We start from the raw sequence: 18259 nt of genomic DNA, 5'->3' as shown, positions 1-18259 counted from the left end.
CGCTCGGGTTAGCCGAGCAAGGCGGGAAGATCCGAGCCTGCTCGGACCCGTGTAAAAAACCTGAAGTTCGGGCGGGTTCGGATTCAGAGGAACCGAACCCGCCCTTGCCTGATAGCTTGGATCAGCTCATGCAGTTATCCATCCGGGTGGATAGACGGCTGAGAGAGCGTAGGCTTGAAAGGGAGACTGAGGTTTCCTTCTTTCCCAAGGGAACCTCAGACTCTGAGGAATTTTCTGAGGAGCCTAAGCAGATTGGGGCTACCCGCCTCTCCTCGCGTGAGAAGACGCGGAGGAGACAGCAGGGGTTGTGTTTGTACTGTGGGAATAAAGGTCATGTGGTAGTATTATGCCCAGAAAAGCCGGAAAACTTCAGGGCCTGAGGGTGATGGGAAATATCCTGTCAGGCCAGAAGTCAGAATTTCCCAAGAAGACTTTTATCATTCCGGTGACCTTGAAGATCCTCGGTCAAACTGTCAAGACTGAGGCCTTTGTGGACAGTGGGGCCGACGGGGTTTTTATGGACCGCCAATTCGCCCTGAAACACTCTGTTCCCTTAGTACCCTTGGCATCGGAAATTGAGATTTGTGGGTTAAACGGGGAACCATTATCCCAAGGTAAAATTACCTCTTGCACTAGCCAGATTTCTTTGTTTATTGGAGCCACACACTCTGAAAAATTGTCCTTTTATGTGACTGTCTGTACTTTTGCCCCATTGGTGTTGGGGTTACCCTGGTTAAGGGTCCACAATCCTCAATTTGACTGGGTCTCTGGGGAGATTCTTAGTTGGGGTACTGATTGTTTCAGGAGTTGCTTGAGCCTTCCAGTCAGGCTCTCGCAGCTAAGTTTGCCAGGATTGCCAGGGTGTTATGCAGATTTTGCGGACGTGTTCTCCAAAAAAGTTGCAGAGGTACTACCTCCCCATCGCCCCTATGACTGTGCCATTGATTTGTTGCCAAATGCTAAGCTTCCCAAGAGCAGGTTGTACTCCCTGTCACGTCCTGAGACTCAGGCTATGGCAGAGTACATTCAGGAGAACTTGGCTAAGGGATTTATCAGACCTTCACAGTCTCCAGTTGGGTCGGGGTTCTTCTTCGTGGATAAAAAGGACGGTTCGTTGCGACCCTGCATCGACTTCAGGGAATTGAACCGTATCACGATTAAAAACTCATACCCACTGCCCCTCATTTCGGTCTTGTTTGACCAGCTTCGTACTGCCACCATTTTTTCTAAGATTGACCTACGCGGTGCGTACAATCTAATCCGAATAAGAGAGGGGGATGAATGGAAGACTGCCTTTAATACCCACTCAGGGCATTATGAATATTTGGTGATGCCTTTTGGGCTCTGTAATGCCCCGGCAGTCTTCCAGGATTTCATGAATGATGTGCTCAGGGAATATTTGGATAGATTCTTAGTTGTATACTTAGATGACATCCTAATCTTCTCCCATTCCCTGGAGGAACATCGGAAGCATGTACGCTTAGTCCTCCAGAAACTCAGAGACCACCGGCTTGGGGCGAAGCTGGAGAAGTGCGAATTTGAAGTTCAGCAAATCGCATTTCTAGGATATATTATCTCCCCAGAAGGTTTCCAAATGGAGGGTTCCAAGGTACAGGCAGTCCTGGATTGGGTGCAGCCCACTAGTTTGAAGGCGCTTCAGCGTTTCCTGGGCTTTGCGAATTTTTATAGACGATTTATCGCTGGATTTTCGTCTATAGTGGCGCCCTTGGTGGCACTCACTAAGAAAGGGGCGGATGTTGCTCATCTGTCCATGGCGGAGTTTGCCTATAACAACGCGGCTCACTCTGCTACAGGGATCTCTCCCTTCCTTTGTGTGTATGGGCATCATCCTAAGGCCAATTCTTTTGACCCCCTGGACTCCACGCCTGGTGGTTCCTCTGTGGTTTCGGTCCTTAGAGGTATTTGGCGGAAAGTGAAGAAAGCCCTTGTGTCTGTGTCATTAGTGACCAAAAGGGTTTTTGATAAGCGGAAAAGACCCTGCAGCTTCAAATTAGGAGACTTCGTCTGGTTGTCTACCAAGAATTTGAAGTTGAGACAGCCATCTCATAAGTTAGGCCCCCGGTTCATCAGCCCTTATAAGATCACCAGGGTTATCAATCCGGTGGCATTTCAGTTAGATCTGCCCCGTTCTTTGGGTATCAATAAAACATTTCATTGTTCCCTTTTAAAATGGGCGATTAGTAATCCTTCTTCCAGTAGTAGACCTTCCCCTCTTCTGATACGTGGCCAGAGGGAGTTTGTTGTTGAAAGGATTCTTGACTCCAAGATGGTTCGGGGTCGGCTGTCATTTTTGGTGCACTGGAAGGGGTATGGCCCGGAGGAGCGGTCGTGGGTGCGCAGTTGTGATCTTCATGCCCCCAGACTGATACGCTCTTTCTTCTCGCAGTTCCCCGATAAACCCGGTGGTAGGGGTTCTTTGACCCCTCGTCAGAGGGGGGGTACTGTTAGGGTCTCCTGCCCTGTGCTGCCACGTCGTCATGGCAACCGGGAGACAAGTGCTAGCGGAGTAACCTGAGCGCAGCTGATACTCCGGTTCGGGTCTTTTGCTGTGCAGTGGTTACAGGCTCTGTGCACGGCAGGGGATCCGGTGCTGGTTTTTGTGCTCACAGTCTGTGAGGTCTGAGTGGGGCGTGGACAGCACCTGCTTTATAAGGCCTTTTCTCAGGTTAAGCAGATGCTGCTGAATCTTTGTTGGTTAGTCAGTTCCTGAAAGTTAGCCAGTACTGTGTAGCTTTGTATTTGTTGTTGCTTACTGCAAATAGGCCTGGGGATTTGGTACTACACTCTGCCAATCCAGACCTAGCAGTAAGACTGGAGTCAGTCGTTTAACTTGCTGGGGTTCTTTTACTACTCTGTGAACTTAGCAAGTTTGCGGCTGTATTCTAAGACTTGCCTGCCTAAATCCTGTCTCACTGTGCAAGGTGTCAGGTGTCAGTTTAGTGGCAGTAAGCTGAACCTGTGCACTGCAAGTGAGAATTAGGATTGTGGAGACTCTCCTTGTGTCTATCATTCCATCTCTGACCAAGGAGTTTACTGCCACACCCGTTGGTAACCCTTTAGGGTTTTGCTGTTGCCCTTAGCAACAGCATTTTGGGTTCTCTACGTATTAAAACACAACATCTTGCTTTTCCCATCTGAGCATTACTAATACTAGGGAGACACCCAGTTCCTTAGCCTCTGGGCTTCTCTGTTCACTTTGTGTGTATTTTGTTACCCTATCACCTTCTGTGTATGTAATGTCATATTCCCCAGTCTGTCTGTGAGTTCATTTGTTTTGCATACCTATCCGTTCAGACACCAGTACATTCCTGCAGGCACTGGTGTGCATAACAGTTCAAACACCAGTACATTCCTGCAGGCACTGGAGTGCATAACAGTTCTGACACAGTACATTCCTGCAGGCACTGGTGTGCATAACAAACAGTGGTGAGATTCCGAACCAGCACACATAAAAAAGAGGAAAGCCATGCTAACCAAACTTGAAACAGGAACAGCAACAGCAGAACCAACAACATTACTTAACCAAGTAACAGTGCAGGAAAGCACAAAGCACTGGGTGGGCGCCCAGTATCTGTTAGGCGCCGAGGGTCCGCTCGTCAGTGCGGCCGGCGCCTAGCAACGGGGACGCCACTGTCGGATCGTGTTCCCCGTTGCTGGGTCTAAGTTTATATCATCACTGGTTTCCTGGCTGTGTAGCATGCAGCTGCACGGCATGTTGTAATTATCACTCATCTGTTTCCCTGGCCATGCAGCTTGTCAGCTGCATGGCATTTAATCCAATCAGCCTCCAAACAGCTGATTGGAAGACTCTCTGTTAAAAGCACTCCCAGGACTCCTCACAGACGCCGGTGATAGCTTCCTGTTTGCCTGATTCTGCTGCAGAGAGAGTTCCCAATCCCGGTCTGTTCGTTTGTTCCTGTTCTCAGTGATCCAGTACTCGGAAGTTACCATCTGTTCCTGGAGTCTGACCGAGCACCTTTAACATCTGGTGGTGTTCGTGAGTCGCGGCGCAGCCGTGTGTTGCGGCTTGTCCGCTACTATTTATTATTGTGTTTATTTTGAGTTCTGGAGCTTTGCGGAGGATTCCGCTTCCACAAGATCCACTCTGGTGTCCAGCGGTGCCGGATAGGAGTGTCGGATCCGTGGATCCTTGGTTGTCCTTTTCCCTGGCGGCTAGTCCGCACATACCTTTTGATTTAGTTAAGTTAGCTTGTAACCCCTGGCTTGGTTGCTTAGTCAGAGGGCCCCTTGTTATCTCCCTGTCTCGGACTTCCCCTTGTCTCCCATTAAGACCTGCGGGCGCATCGGGGTTGGGCAGACATAATCCGCCCTTCGAACGCGGCTGCCATGGGCTCAAGCAACCATAGTCTCGCAGGGGATTTCTGATAACACGGGCGAGACAACGGAGTTAGGGCGCCAGGGGTTACTAGTCTCTCCAGCTCCCACAACCTGTATTTCATTCCTGTACTCAGATCTCTGCCATAAGATCTTCTCCAGTCTGGAGTACAGGAATCGTAACATTATCACCGGCCAGACAAAAGAAAAAATTTCAACAGGAGTTAATTTTTTCACTTATCCAGTAGGGAGAATTTTGTCGGCCTCATGAATCCCACCGGTGTTGGGCCAAATCCTGGCCAGTTTTTGGTTAGTCAGATTCAGGAACTTACCCAGATGGTTCAGGATCTGTCCCTCCGGGTGAGCTCACAGGAAGATCTGTTACGGACTTCCCCGAGGGTCATCCCTGAACCAAAAATGCATCTGCCTGACCGTTTTTCTGGGGATAGAAAACAGTTTTTTAATTTTAAAGAGTCTTGTAAACTGTATTTTCGTTTAAGACCAGTTTCCTCAGGTACGGAGGCTCAGCGGGTTGGAATTATAATTTCTCTGCTTCAGGGGGATTCTCAGACCTGGGCTTTTGGTTTAAAGACAGACGATCCGGCCTTATCGTCTGTAGACGCTTTTTTGAAATCTTTAGGGCTATTGTATGACGACCCTGATAGAGAGGCATCCGCAGAAAGTCAGTTGCGTGCTCTAAGACAGGGTAGGAATCCTGCAGAGAATTATTGTACGGAGTTTCGCCGTTGGTCGAACGACTGTGGCTGGACTGATCCTGCCCTGCGCAGTCAGTTTCGCCTCGGCTTATCTGAATCTATAAAAGACAACCTCCTGCAGTATCCCGCTCCTGAGAACCTTGATAAACTCATGGAGCTCTCTATTAAAATAGATCGTCGGCTCAGAGAGCGGAGGACTGAGAAAGGGGCATCTGTAGTTTCTTTTCCCTGTGTTTCTTCCATTCCGATAGACATGGAGGAGCCTATGCAGATTGGTCTCTCCAAATTGTCTCCGGAAGAAAGAACCAGGAGGCAAAATTCTGGTCTGTGTTTGTACTGCGGAGGTAAGGGACATTTTGCCCGTAGTTGCCCAAACAAGTCGGGAAACTTCCTGACCAAGTGAATAGTGAGGGGGTTCACTTTGGTCTACAGCTCATCTCCTCAAATAATTCACTATTGGTTCCTGCTAAAGTTTCTTATGACAGCCTCTGTTCCTCGGTCTCTGCTTTTGTGGACAGTGGAGCTGCAGGAAACTTTATGGACTTAACATGGGCCAAGGCCTTGGGTATTCCTCAGTTAACCTTAAGTAGGTGTATCACCATGCATGGTTTAGATGGGAGTCCCTTATCCAATGGGGTTATTTCTCTATGTACACCTCCTGTTTTGCTCTCGGTGGGAGCTCTACATTCTGAAAAGATTGAGTTTTTTCTTACCCATTGTCCAGCAGTTCCTGTGGTTCTGGGTCACCCTTGGCTGGCCTTTCATAATCCCATCATAGATTGGCAGTCTGGGGAGATTCTACAATGGAGTACCATCTGTGATAAAGAATGTATTACACTTCCTATCCGAGTAGCTGCTGCCAGGTCCGCACATATTCCTGGAGAGTACCAAGATTTTTTGGATGTGTTTTCCAAGGGCAATGCGGATATTTTGCATCCCCATAGGCCTTATGATTGTACCATTGAGTTAATTCCTGGTGCCACGTTGCCTAAAGGAAGGTTATATGCATTGTCTGGTCCTGAAACTGTGGCCATGAATGAGTATGTGAAAGAAAGTCTTGAGAAAGGGTTTATCAGGCCATCTAAATCCCCTTTAAGTGCAGGTTTTTTCTTCGTAGAGAAGAAGGATGGTTCCCTCAGACCCTGCATTGACTTTCGAGCCCTGAATAAAATCTCAGTCAAGAATACTTACCCTCTGCCTCTGATCTCTGTCCTCTTTGATCAGCTACGTTCGGCTGTTATTTTTTCCAAGATTGACCTGAGAGGAGCATATAATCTCATTAGAATCAGATCGGGGGATGAGTGGAAAACGGCATTCAGTACTCAATCAGGTCACTATGAGTATCTGGTCATGCCTTTCGGCCTATCTAACGCTCCGGCAGTCTTTCAGGATCTCATAAATGATGTGCTCCGTGAGTTTCTGGGAAGATTCGTTGTGGTCTATTTAGACGACATTTTGATTTATTCTGACTCTATAGAACAACATGTTACCCAGGTGCGTCAGGTACTTAAGAAATTACGTGAAAATCACTTGTATGCCAAACCGGAGAAGTGTGAATTTCACGTCACGGAGGTATCCTTTTTAGGGTACATTATTTCCCCTCGGGGATTCCGAATGGAACCTAAGAAGCTCCAAGCCATCCTGAGTTGGGCGCAACCCACCAACTTAAAAGCAATTCAGCGCTTTTTAGGGTTTGTGAACTACTACAGAAGGTTTATTCACTCTTTCTCTGACATAGTTGCTCCCATTGTGGCACTCACTAAGAAGGGAGCAGATCCTACCAATTGGTCATGTGAAGCTAAAGTATCTTTTCAGGCCTTGAAACAAGCCTTTGTCTCAGCCCCTGTCCTTAGACATCCCAACCCAGAATTGCCTTTCATCGTTGAGGTAGATGCCTCGGAGGTTGGTGTAGGGGCTATCCTTTCTCAGAAGGATCCAGATTCCCTTGAGTTACATCCTTGTGCCTTTATGTCCAGGAAATTCTCATCTGCTGAATCCAACTACGATGTTGGTAATCGGGAGTTGCTGGCTATTAAATGGGCTTTTGAGGAGTGGAGACATTGGCTTGAAGGTGCGACCCATACCATTTCTGTTTTGACAGATCACAAAAATCTTCAATACATTGAATCAGCTAAGCGACTGAATGCCCGACAGGCTCGTTGGGCTTTATTTTTCACTCGTTTCAAATTCATTATCACCTTCAGACCTGGTTCCAAGAATACCAAGGCAGATGCCCTCTCACGCAGTTTTCTTCCCGCTCAAGACAACAGTCCTGTTACTCTCATACTTCCGCCTTCAGTCATTCAGGCAGGTCTCACACAGGATGTTTTTTCTCAATTGAAGCTGCTTCAACATCAAGCTCCGGGAAATACTCCTGCTGGTCGTCTTTTTGTTCCTGAGTTTTTGAGAGCAACTGTTTTGGAGGAATTTCATGATAGCAAAGTTGCAGGGCATCTGGGAGTCGCTAAAACTTTTGAATTGGTATCCCGCTCAGTGTGGTGGCCTGGTCTTTCTAAAGACATTAAAGAGTTTGTTTTTTCGTGTCAGGTCTGTGCACAGCATAAAGTTCCCCGTTCTTTGCCTATTGGTCAACTTATGCCATTGAATGTTCCTCTTAGACCATGGTCGCATATCTCCATGGATTTTGTGGTGGATCTCCCTCTGTCAGCTGGATGCACAGTCATATGGGTGGTAGTGGACCGTTTTAGTAAGATGGCTCATTTTATTGGTCTTCCCCGATTGCCATCTGCCCAGGGATTGGCAGTCTTGTTCCTCCGTCATGTTTTCAGACTCCATGGGTTACCCACTGATATTGTTTCTGACAGGGGTCCACAATTCATTGCACAGTTTTGGAAGTCTTTTTGTGCTTCGTTAAAAATGAAATTATCATTAACCTCCGGTTATCATCCACAATCAAATGGACAGACTGAGCGAGTGAACCAATCCTTAAAACAATATTTGCGTTTGTACTCGGCCAAACTCCAAAATGACTGGTCTGAGTTTCTTCCATTGGCAGAGTTTGCTTATAATAATGCCTGTCATTCCTCCACCAATGTGTCTCCATTTTTTGCAGTTTTTGGTTTCCACCCCAGAGCTAATTCATTTTTCCAACATTCCTCTGTCTCCTCTCTGGCCCTGACCTCTCATCTTAAACTTATTTGGAAAAAAGTGCACATAGCTCTCAGAAAAGCAGCTTTCAAGGAAAAAGATTTTTCGGACAGGTTCCGGCGGCCGTGCACTTTTAGAGTAGGAGACAGGGTGTGGCTGTCGACTCGCAATATCAAACTTCGACAAACCTCAGCCAGATTGGGTCCTAGATTTATTGGACCATTTCTCATTATCAAAAAAGTCAATCCAGTTGCTTTCCGGTTACAGCTACCAAAAACGTTACGAATCGGAAATACCTTCCATTGCTCTTTGCTCAAACCATATGTTTCATCTAGCAGATTTCCTCGTAAAAAACCTCAGGGGAGATCACCAGTTAATGTACAGGGTCAGCAGGAGTTCGTGGTTGAGAAGGTTCTCGATTCCAAGCTGTCCCGGGGTCGGCTTTATTTTTTGGTGCATTGGAAAGGTTATGGTCCTGAGGAAAGGTCGTGGGTCCTAGATGAGGACCTTCATGCCCCAAGGCTCAAAAGGGCATTTTTTCAAGAATTTCCTCAGAAACCCGGATTTAGGGGTTCCTTGACCCCTCCTCAAGGGGGGGGTACTGTTAGGCGCCGAGGGTCCGCTCGTCAGTGCGGCCGGCGCCTAGCAACGGGGACGCCACTGTCAGATCGTGTTCCCCGTTGCTGGGTCTAAGTTTATATCATCACTGGTTTCCTGGCTGTGTAGCATGCAGCTGCACGGCATGTTGTAATTATCACTCATCTGTTTCCCTGGCCATGCAGCTTGTCAGCTGCATGGCATTTAATCCAATCAGCCTCCAAACAGCTGATTGGAAGACTCTCTGTTAAAAGCACTCCCAGGACTCCTCACAGACGCCGGTGATAGCTTCCTGTTTGCCTGATTCTGCTGCAGAGAGAGTTCCCAATCCCGGTCTGTTCGTTTGTTCCTGTTCTCAGTGATCCAGTACTCGGAAGTTACCATCTGTTCCTGGAGTCTGACCGAGCACCTTTAACATCTGGTGGTGTTCGTGAGTCGCGGCGCAGCCGTGTGTTGCGGCTTGTCCGCTACTATTTATTATTGTGTTTATTTTGAGTTCTGGAGCTTTGCGGAGGATTCCGCTTCCACAAGATCCACTCTGGTGTCCAGCGGTGCCGGATAGGAGTGTCGGATCCGTGGATCCTTGGTTGTCCTTTTCCCTGGCGGCTAGTCCGCACATACCTTTTGATTTAGTTAAGTTAGCTTGTAACCCCTGGCTTGGTTGCTTAGTCAGAGGGCCCCTTGTTATCTCCCTGTCTCGGACTTCCCCTTGTCTCCCATTAAGACCTGCGGGGGCATCGGGGTTGGGCAGACATAATCCGCCCTTCGAACGCGGCTGCCATGGGCTCAAGCAACCATAGTCTCGCAGGGGATTTCTGATAACACGGGCGAGACAACGGAGTTAGGGCGCCAGGGGTTACTAGGCTCTCCAGCTCCCACAACCTGTATTTCATTCCTGTACTCAGATCTCTGCCATAAGATCTTCTCCAGTCTGGAGTACAGGAATCGTAACAGTATCCTCTACGGACTACGAGAAAAGGATTTACCGGTAGGAAATTAAAATCCTATTTTTTCTTACATCCTAGAGGATACTGGGGTCCACATTAGTACCATGGGGATGTACCAAAGCTCCCAAACCAGGTGGGAGAGTGCTGAGGTTCCTGCAGAACTGATTGACCAAACTGAAGGTCCTCAGAGGCAACAGTATTGAACTTGTAGAACTTAGCAAACGTGTTTGAACCTGACCAAGTAGCTGCTCGGCAGAGCTATAAAGCCGAGACACCCCGGGCACCCACCCAGGAAGAACCCACTGACCTAGTAGAGTGGGCCTGGACAGATCTTGGAACCGGAAAACCTGCCGTAGAATAAGCATGCTGGATAGTAAGCCTGAGCCAGCGAGCAATAGACTGCTTGAATCAGGACACCCAATTCTATTGGGATCATAGAGAAAAAAAAGCGAGTTAGATTTTCTGTGACGAGCTGTCCGCTTTACATAGATCTTCAAAGCCTTCACAACATCCAATGACTTTGAAGTAGCAGAGGTGTCCGTAAGCACCAGAACCACAATAGGTTGGTTGATATGAAACGCAGACACCACTTTTGGAAGAAATTGCTGACGAGTTTTGAGTTCAGCTCTATCTTCATGAAAAATCAAATAGGGGCTTTTGTGAGACAACACCCCCAGCTCTGACACACATCTCGCTGAAGCCAAGGCCAACAGTGTGATGGTCTTCCACGAAAGAAACTTTATGTCAACGTCCTATAAAGGGTCAAACCATTCTGACTGCAGGAACTCCAACACCACGTTGAGATCCCAAGGTGTCGTAGGAGGCACAAAGGGCGGTTGGATGTGCAGAACACCCTTCAAAAATGTCTGAACCTCCGGGAGAGAAGCCAATTGTTTCTGGAAGAAAATGGATAAGGCCGAAATCTGGACTTTTAAGGAGCCCAAACGTAGACCCACATCCACTCCTGACTGCAGAAAAAGGAGAAAACGCCCCAGTTGAAATTCCACCGCAGGAAATTTCCTCTTCTCACACCAAGAGACATATTTTTTCCAAATACGGTGGAAATGTTTAGATGTTACCCCCTTTCTGGCTTGGATCAAGGTTGGACTAACCCTGTCCGGGATCCCAATCTGGGCTACAATTTTACGCTCAACCTCCATGCCGTCAAACGTGGCCATGGTAAGCCGTGATAGACAAACAGCCCCTGTTGCAGAAGATCCTTGTGAAGAAGTAAAGGACACAGGTCCTCTAGGAGCATCTCCAGTAAATCCGCATATCAGGCCCTACTTGGCCAGTCCGGAGCAATGAGAATTGCTTGAACCTTTTCTCTTTTTATTCTCTTGAGAATTTTTGGGAGCAATGGAAGTGGTGGAAACACGTAAACCATCTGGTAGACCCATGGAGTCACCAAAGCGTCCACCGCCTGTGGGTCCCTCGTCCCTCGACCTGGAACAATACTGCTTGAGCTTCTTGTTGAGATGAGAGGCTATCATGTCGATTTGCGGAATTCCGCACCGATGTGTCAAGTACCCAAACACCTCTGGGTGAAGACCCCACTCTCCAGGGTGGAGGTCATGTCTGCTGAGGAAGTGTGCTCCCCAGTTGTCTACTCCCGGAATGAGGATTGCCGACAATACCACAGCATGTCTTTCTGCCCAGAGGAGAATCCTTTTTACCTCTGACATTGTTGCTCTGCTCTTCGTTCCGCTTTGTCAGTTTATGTACGTTACCGATGTCACATGGTCCGACTGAACCTGAATGGCGTTATCTTGAAGAAGATGTGATGCTTGTAGAAGGGCGTTGTATATGGCCCTTAGCTCCAGAACGTTGATCGGAAGAAAGGTTTCCTGACTCGACCATTTTCCGTGGCACTGTTCCCCTTGGGTGACTGCTACCCAACCTCTGAGCCTTGCGTCTGTGGTTAGCAGAATCAAATTTTGAATACCGAAACTTCAGCCTTTGGTCAGGTGAGAAGTCTGAAGCCACCACAGAAGAGAAATCCTGGCTTTTAGCGACAGACGTATCTTCTGGTGTATGTGAAGATGTGATCCGGACCATTTGTCCAACAGATCCAGCTGGAAGGGTCTTGTGTGAAACCTTCCATACTGCAGTGCCTCGTAAGAGGCTGCCATCTTCCCCAGAAGGCGAATGCATAGATGCACCGATATCCGGGTCGGCTTTAGAATATCCTGCACCGTCAACTGGATTACCAATGCCTTTTCCAATGGAAGGAATACCTTCTGTGCCTCCATAGCCAGTATCATCCCCAGGAACGGAATCCTCCATGTTGGTTCCAGGTAAGATTTTGGTAGGTTCAGAATCCACCCATGATCCCGGAGTAGTCATGTTGAGAGAGCAATGTTGTCTAACAACCTCTCCCTGGATGGTGCTTTTATCAGCAGATCGTCCAGATACAGTATTATGTTCACTCCTTGCCTGCGGAGGACAAACATCATCTCTGCCATTACCTTGGTGAACACCCTCGTTGCCGTGGAGAGGCCAAATGACAGGGCCTGGAACTGGTAGTGACAGTCCTGTAATGCAAACCATAGATAAGTCTGATGAGGCAGCCAAATCGGAATATGAAGGTACGCATCCTTGATATCCAGAGACAACAGGAATTCCCCCTCCTCCAGACCTGAGATCACCGCTCTCAGAGACTCCATCTTGAACTTGAACACCCATAAGTACAGGTTCAGTGACTTGAGGTTTAAAATGGGCCTTACCGAACCGTCCAGTTTTGGTACCACAAACAGGTTGGAATAATGGGGGTCATTCCGAGTTGTTCGCACGCAAGCTGCTTTCAGCAGCTTTGCACACGCTAAGCCGCCGCCTACTGGGAGTGAATCAAGGCTTATCAAAATTGCAAACGAAAGATTCGCAATATTGCGAAAAGACTTCTCTGTGCAGTTTCTGAGTAGCTCGAGACTTACTCTGCCAGTGCGATCAGTTCAGTGCTTGTCGTTCCTGGTTTGACGTCACAAACACACCCAGCGTTCGCCCAGACACTCCTCCGTTTCTCCAGCCACTCCCGCGTTTTTCCCAGAAACTGTAGCGTTTTTTCAAACACTCCCATAAAACGGCCAGTTTCCACCCAGAAACACCCACTTCCTGTCAATCACATTACGATCACCAGAACGAAGAAAAATCCTCGTAATGCCGTTAGTAAAATACCTAACTGCATAGCAAATTTACTTGGCGCAGTCGCAGTGCGGACATTGCGCATGCGCACTAAGCGGAAAATCGCTGCGATGCGAAGAAATTTACCGAGCGAACAACTTGGAATGACCACCAACAACCCTTGTTTTGCAGGTGAAGTGGAACTGGAACAATGACCTGAGTTTGTACCAGTTTTTGAATTGCTGCCTGTAAAGTCATACTTGCTTCCGGAGAACCTGGTAAGCCTGATTTGAAGAATCTGTGAGGTGGGAGTTCCTGAAACTCCAGTCTGTAGCCCTGGGCGATAAGATCTTTGACCCAGGGATCCTGGCATGATGTTGCCCATATGTGACTGAAATATCTTAATCGGGCTTCCATCTGCCTGTCTTCAAGCTGAAGGCTTTGAGGAAGTAGAACCGGAGGACGGGCTTCCATCTGCCTGTCTTCAAGCTGAAGGCTTTGAGGAAGTAGAACCGGAGGTCTGTTCCTGTGAACCTGCAGTTGTTGTTTTTCCAGGTTTACCTCTATTGCCCTTGAAGGCTGTAGAAGAACCTTTGGAATTACTTTTACATTTTGCTGTCCAAAAGGACAGCAGGGTTGGAGCAAAATAGATTTTACTAGCTGGGAATGCTGCGGAAGCAAGGTATGTAGACTTACCCGTCGTAGCCTTGGATATCCACGTATCCAGCTCATCTCCAAAAAGGGCTTCACCTGTGAATGGTAGGCTTTCCACGCCTGTCCTAGAATCCACATCCGCAGTCCACTGGCGTAGCCACAAGCCCCGGCGCGCTGACACCACCATGGCAGTGGTGCGTGCGTTGAGCAAACCAATTTCCTTTATGGCCTCCACCATAACATTAGCAGAATCCTGTATATGTTGTAGGAGTAAAATTATCTCCCCCTGGATAAGGAATCTAACCCATCAATTAGATTACCTGACCATTTTGCAAAGGCCCTAGTGATCTATGCATCTATAGTGGGTCTCTGGGCCACCCCCGCTGCTGTGTACAGAGATTTGAGAGTGGTCTCAATCTTGCAGTCTGCTGCATCCTTCAAGGAGGCTGCCCCAGAAACAGGTAACACTATCTTACGTGACAACCTGGAAACCGATGCGTCAACGATCGGCAGGTTTTCCCATTTTTTCCTATCATCCTGAGGTAACAGGAAGGATGCAGGGAAAGTAGCAGAGGATTTCTTTTTTACATTAAAATAAGATTCCTTCTCGGCCTCTGACACCTTGTCAGGAATGTGCAAGACATCTCTAATAGCTTCGATCAGGGCCTGTATTCCCTGTAACAAAGCTGCATCCCCCCCCCCCCCTCCCGAATCCACCTTACTCTCCTCGGGGTCTGATACATCATCATCGGTATCACCCTGCAGGATCTGGGCCAGTGTATGCTTTTGTGGACAAATGGCAGGGGTCCGGGACGCTGGAATGACCTCTGAATCTCAGGTCACATACATATTGCCTTAAGTATTGTGTCTCCTTCTCATTTTGGGATAATTTATTTGAAATATTTGAGATCCTCCCTTTTAATGAATCTAACCATACAGGTTAGGATCCACTAGCCTGAGAATATGTACTATCCTGAGTAAACTGCAGTGAACCCCCAGATTGAGAAAAACACTCTGCCGTGCATGATACACATTCCTTTGACATAGTAAATGTCAAAGAACACACACACACACACACACACGAGAATAGGTTAAAGCACAGTTAACCCACACAGAGCTTCTAGGGAGACATAGAGTATATTGGAGCCAGCCACACAGCGCCCCTATAGCTAAAGTATAAACTTAGCTGGGTCGCCACTAGTGATGAGCGGGTTCGGTTTCCGAGAAACCGAACCCACCCGAGCTTTACCTTTTTTACACGGGTCCGAGCAGACTCGGATCCTCCCGCCTTGCTCGGCTAACCCGAGCGCGCCCAAACGTCATCATCCCGCTGTCGGATTCTCGCGAGATTCGGATTCTATATAAGCAGCCGCGCGTCGCCACCATTTTTACACGTGCATTGAGATTGATAGGGAGAGGACGTGGCTGGCGTCCTCTCCGTTTATATAGTTATATACTACACAGTTGATCTGATTGCTTAGCTTATTGTGGGGAGGATTGGGGAGCAGCTGTTAGAAGGAGTACAGTGCAGAGTTTTGCTAATAGTGACCACCAGTTTTTTATCCGTTCTCTGCCTGAAAAAAACGCTCCATACCATATCTGTGCTCAGTGTGCTGCATGATATATATGTGCTGAGTGTTCACACTGCTTAATTGTGGGGACTGGGGAGCAGCTATAGCAGGAGTACAGTGCACAGTTTTGCTGACAGTGACCACCAGTATACGTTTGTCTGCCTGAAAAACACTCCTGTGGTGGCTTTTTTTTATACTAGTTTAGCAGTCTGCTGACAGTGTCCACCAGGTCCATTATACTGTATATAGCAGTACGGTAGGCCACTGCTGTACCTACCTCTGTGTCGTCACTCGTCGTCCATAAGTATACTATCCATCCATCTACATTGTATACCTGTGGTGTCTTTTTTTTTTATACTAAAAACGCAGTCTGCTGACAGTGTCCACCAGGTCCATTATACTGTATATAGCAGTACGGTAGGCCACTGCTGTACCTACCTCTGTGTCGTCACTCGTCGTCCATAAGTATACTATCCATCCATCTACATTGTATACCTGTGGTGTCTTTTTTTTTATACTATAATATAAACGCAGTCTGCTGAAAGTGTCCACCAGGTCCATTATACTGTATATAGCAGTACAGTAGGCCACTGCTGTACCTACCTCTGTGTCGTCACTCGTCGTCAATAAGTATACTATCCATCCATCTACATTGTATACCTGTGGTGTCTTTTTTTTTTATACTATAAACGCAGTCTGCTGACAGTGTCCACCAGGTCCATTATGCTGTATATAGCAGTACGGTAGGCCACTGCTGTACCTACCTCTGTGTCGTCACTCGTCGTCCATAAGTATACTATCCATCCATCGAGATTGTATACCTGTGGTGTCTTTATTTTTATACTATAAACGCAGTCTGCTGACAGTGTCCACCAGGTCCATTATACTGTATATAGCAGGCCACTGCTGTACCTACCTCTGTGTCGTCACTCGTCGTCCATAAATATACTATCCATCCATCTACATTGTATACCTGTGGTGTCTTTTTTTTTTATACTATAAACGCAGTCTGCTGACAGTGTCCACCAGGTCCATTATACTGTATATAGCAGTACGGTAGGCCACTGCTGTACCTACCTCTGTGTCGTCACTCGTCGTCCATAAGTATACTATCCATCCATCTACATTGTATACCTGTGGTGTCTTTTATAATATAAACGCTGTCTGCTGACAGTGTCCACCAGGTCCATTATACTGTATATAGCAGTACGGTAGGCCACTGCTGTACCTACCTCTGTGTCGTCACTCGTCATACATAAAGTATACTATCCATCCATCTACATTGTATACCTGTGGTGCCTTTTAGTTGTGCGCATTAAAATATGGAGAACAAAAATGTGGAGGTTAAAAAAATTGGGAAAGATCAAGATCCACTTCCACCTCGTGCTGAAGCTGCTGCCACTAGTCATGGCCGAGACAATGAAATGCCATCAACGTCGTCTGCCAAGGCCGATGCCCAATGTCATAGTACAGAGCATGTAAAATCCAAAACACAAAAGATCAGTAAAATGACCCAAAAATCAAAATGAAAAGCGTCTGAGGAGAAGCGTAAACTTGCCAATATGCCATTTACGACACGGAGTGGCAAGGAACGGCTGAGGCCCTGGCCTATGTTCATGGCTAGTGGTTCAGCTTCACATGAGGATGGAAGCACTCATCCTCTCGCTAGAAAAAAGAAAAGACTTAAGCTGGCAAAAGCACAGCAAAGAACTGTGCGTTCTTCGAAATCACAAATCCCCAAGGAGAGTCCAATTGTGTCGGTTGCGATGCCTGACCTTCCCAACACTGGACGGGAAGAGCTTGCGCCTTCCACCATTTGCACGCCCCCTGCAAGTGCTGGAAGGAGCACCCGCAGTCCAGTTCCTGATAGTCAAATTGAAGATGTCAGTGTTGAAGTACACCAGGATGAGGATATGGGTGTTGCTGGCGCTGGGGAGGAAATTGACAAGGAGGATTCTGATGGTGAGGTGGTTTGTTTAAGTCAGGCATACGGGGAGACACCTGTTGTCCATGGGAGGAATATGGCCATTGACATGCCTGGTCAAAATACAAAAAAAATCAGCTCTTAGGTGTGGAATTATTTCAACACAAATGCGGACATCAGGTGTCAAGCCGTGTGTTGCCTTTGTCAAGCTGTAATAAGTAGGGGTAAGGACGTTAACCACCTCGGAACATCCTCCCTTATACGTCACCTGCAGCGCATTCATCATAAGTCAGTGACAAGTTCAAAAACTTTGGGCGACAGCGGAAGCAGTCCACTGACCAGTAAATCCCTTCCTCTTGTAACCAAGCTCCCGCAAACCACACCACCAACTCCCTCAGTGTCAATTTCCTCCTTACCCAGGAAAGCCAATAGTCCTGCAGGCCATGTCACTGGCAAGTCTGACGAGTCCTCTCCTGCCTGGGATTCCTCCGATGCATCCTTGAGTGTAACGCCTACTGCTGCTGGCGCTGCTGTTGTTGCTGCTGGGAGTCGATGGTCATCCCAGAGGGGAAGTCGGAAGACCACTTGTACTACTTCCAGTAAGCAATTGACTGTCCAACAGTCCTTTGCGAGGAAGATGAAATATCACAACAGTCATCCTGCTGCAAAGCGGATAACTGAGGCCTTGGCAGCCTGGGCGGTGAGAAACGTGGTTCCGGTATCCATCGTTACTTCAGAGCCAACTATAGACTTGATTGAGGTACTGTGTCCCCGGTACCAAATACCATCTAGGTTCCATTTCTCTAGGCAGGTGATACCGAAAATGTACACAGACCTCAGAGAAAGAGTCACCAGTGTCCTAAAAAATGCAGTTGTACCCAATGTCCACTTAACCACGGACATGTGGACAAGTGGAGCAGGGCAGACTCAGGACTATATGACTGTAACAGCCCACTGGGTAGATGTATTGCCTCCCGCTGCAAGAACAGCAGCGGCGGCACCAGTAGCAGCATCTCGCAAACGCCAACTCGTTCCTAGGCAGGCTACGCTTTGTATCACCACTTTCCAGAATACGCACACAGCTGAAAACCTCTTACGGCAACTGAGGAAGATCATCGCAGAATGGCTTACCCCAATTGGACTCTCCTGGGGATTTGTGACATCGGACAACGCCAGCAATATTGTGCGTGCATTACATCTGGGCAAATTCCTGCACGTCCCATGTTTTGCACATACCTTGAATTTGGTGGTGCAGAATTATTTAAA

Source organism: Pseudophryne corroboree, chromosome 1, assembly GCF_028390025.1.
Source record: "Pseudophryne corroboree isolate aPseCor3 chromosome 1, aPseCor3.hap2, whole genome shotgun sequence".
Taxonomy (NCBI): Eukaryota; Metazoa; Chordata; class Amphibia; order Anura; family Myobatrachidae; genus Pseudophryne; species Pseudophryne corroboree.
The sequence above is the reverse complement of the archived record's forward strand: the minus strand, read 5'-3'. Positions refer to the sequence as shown.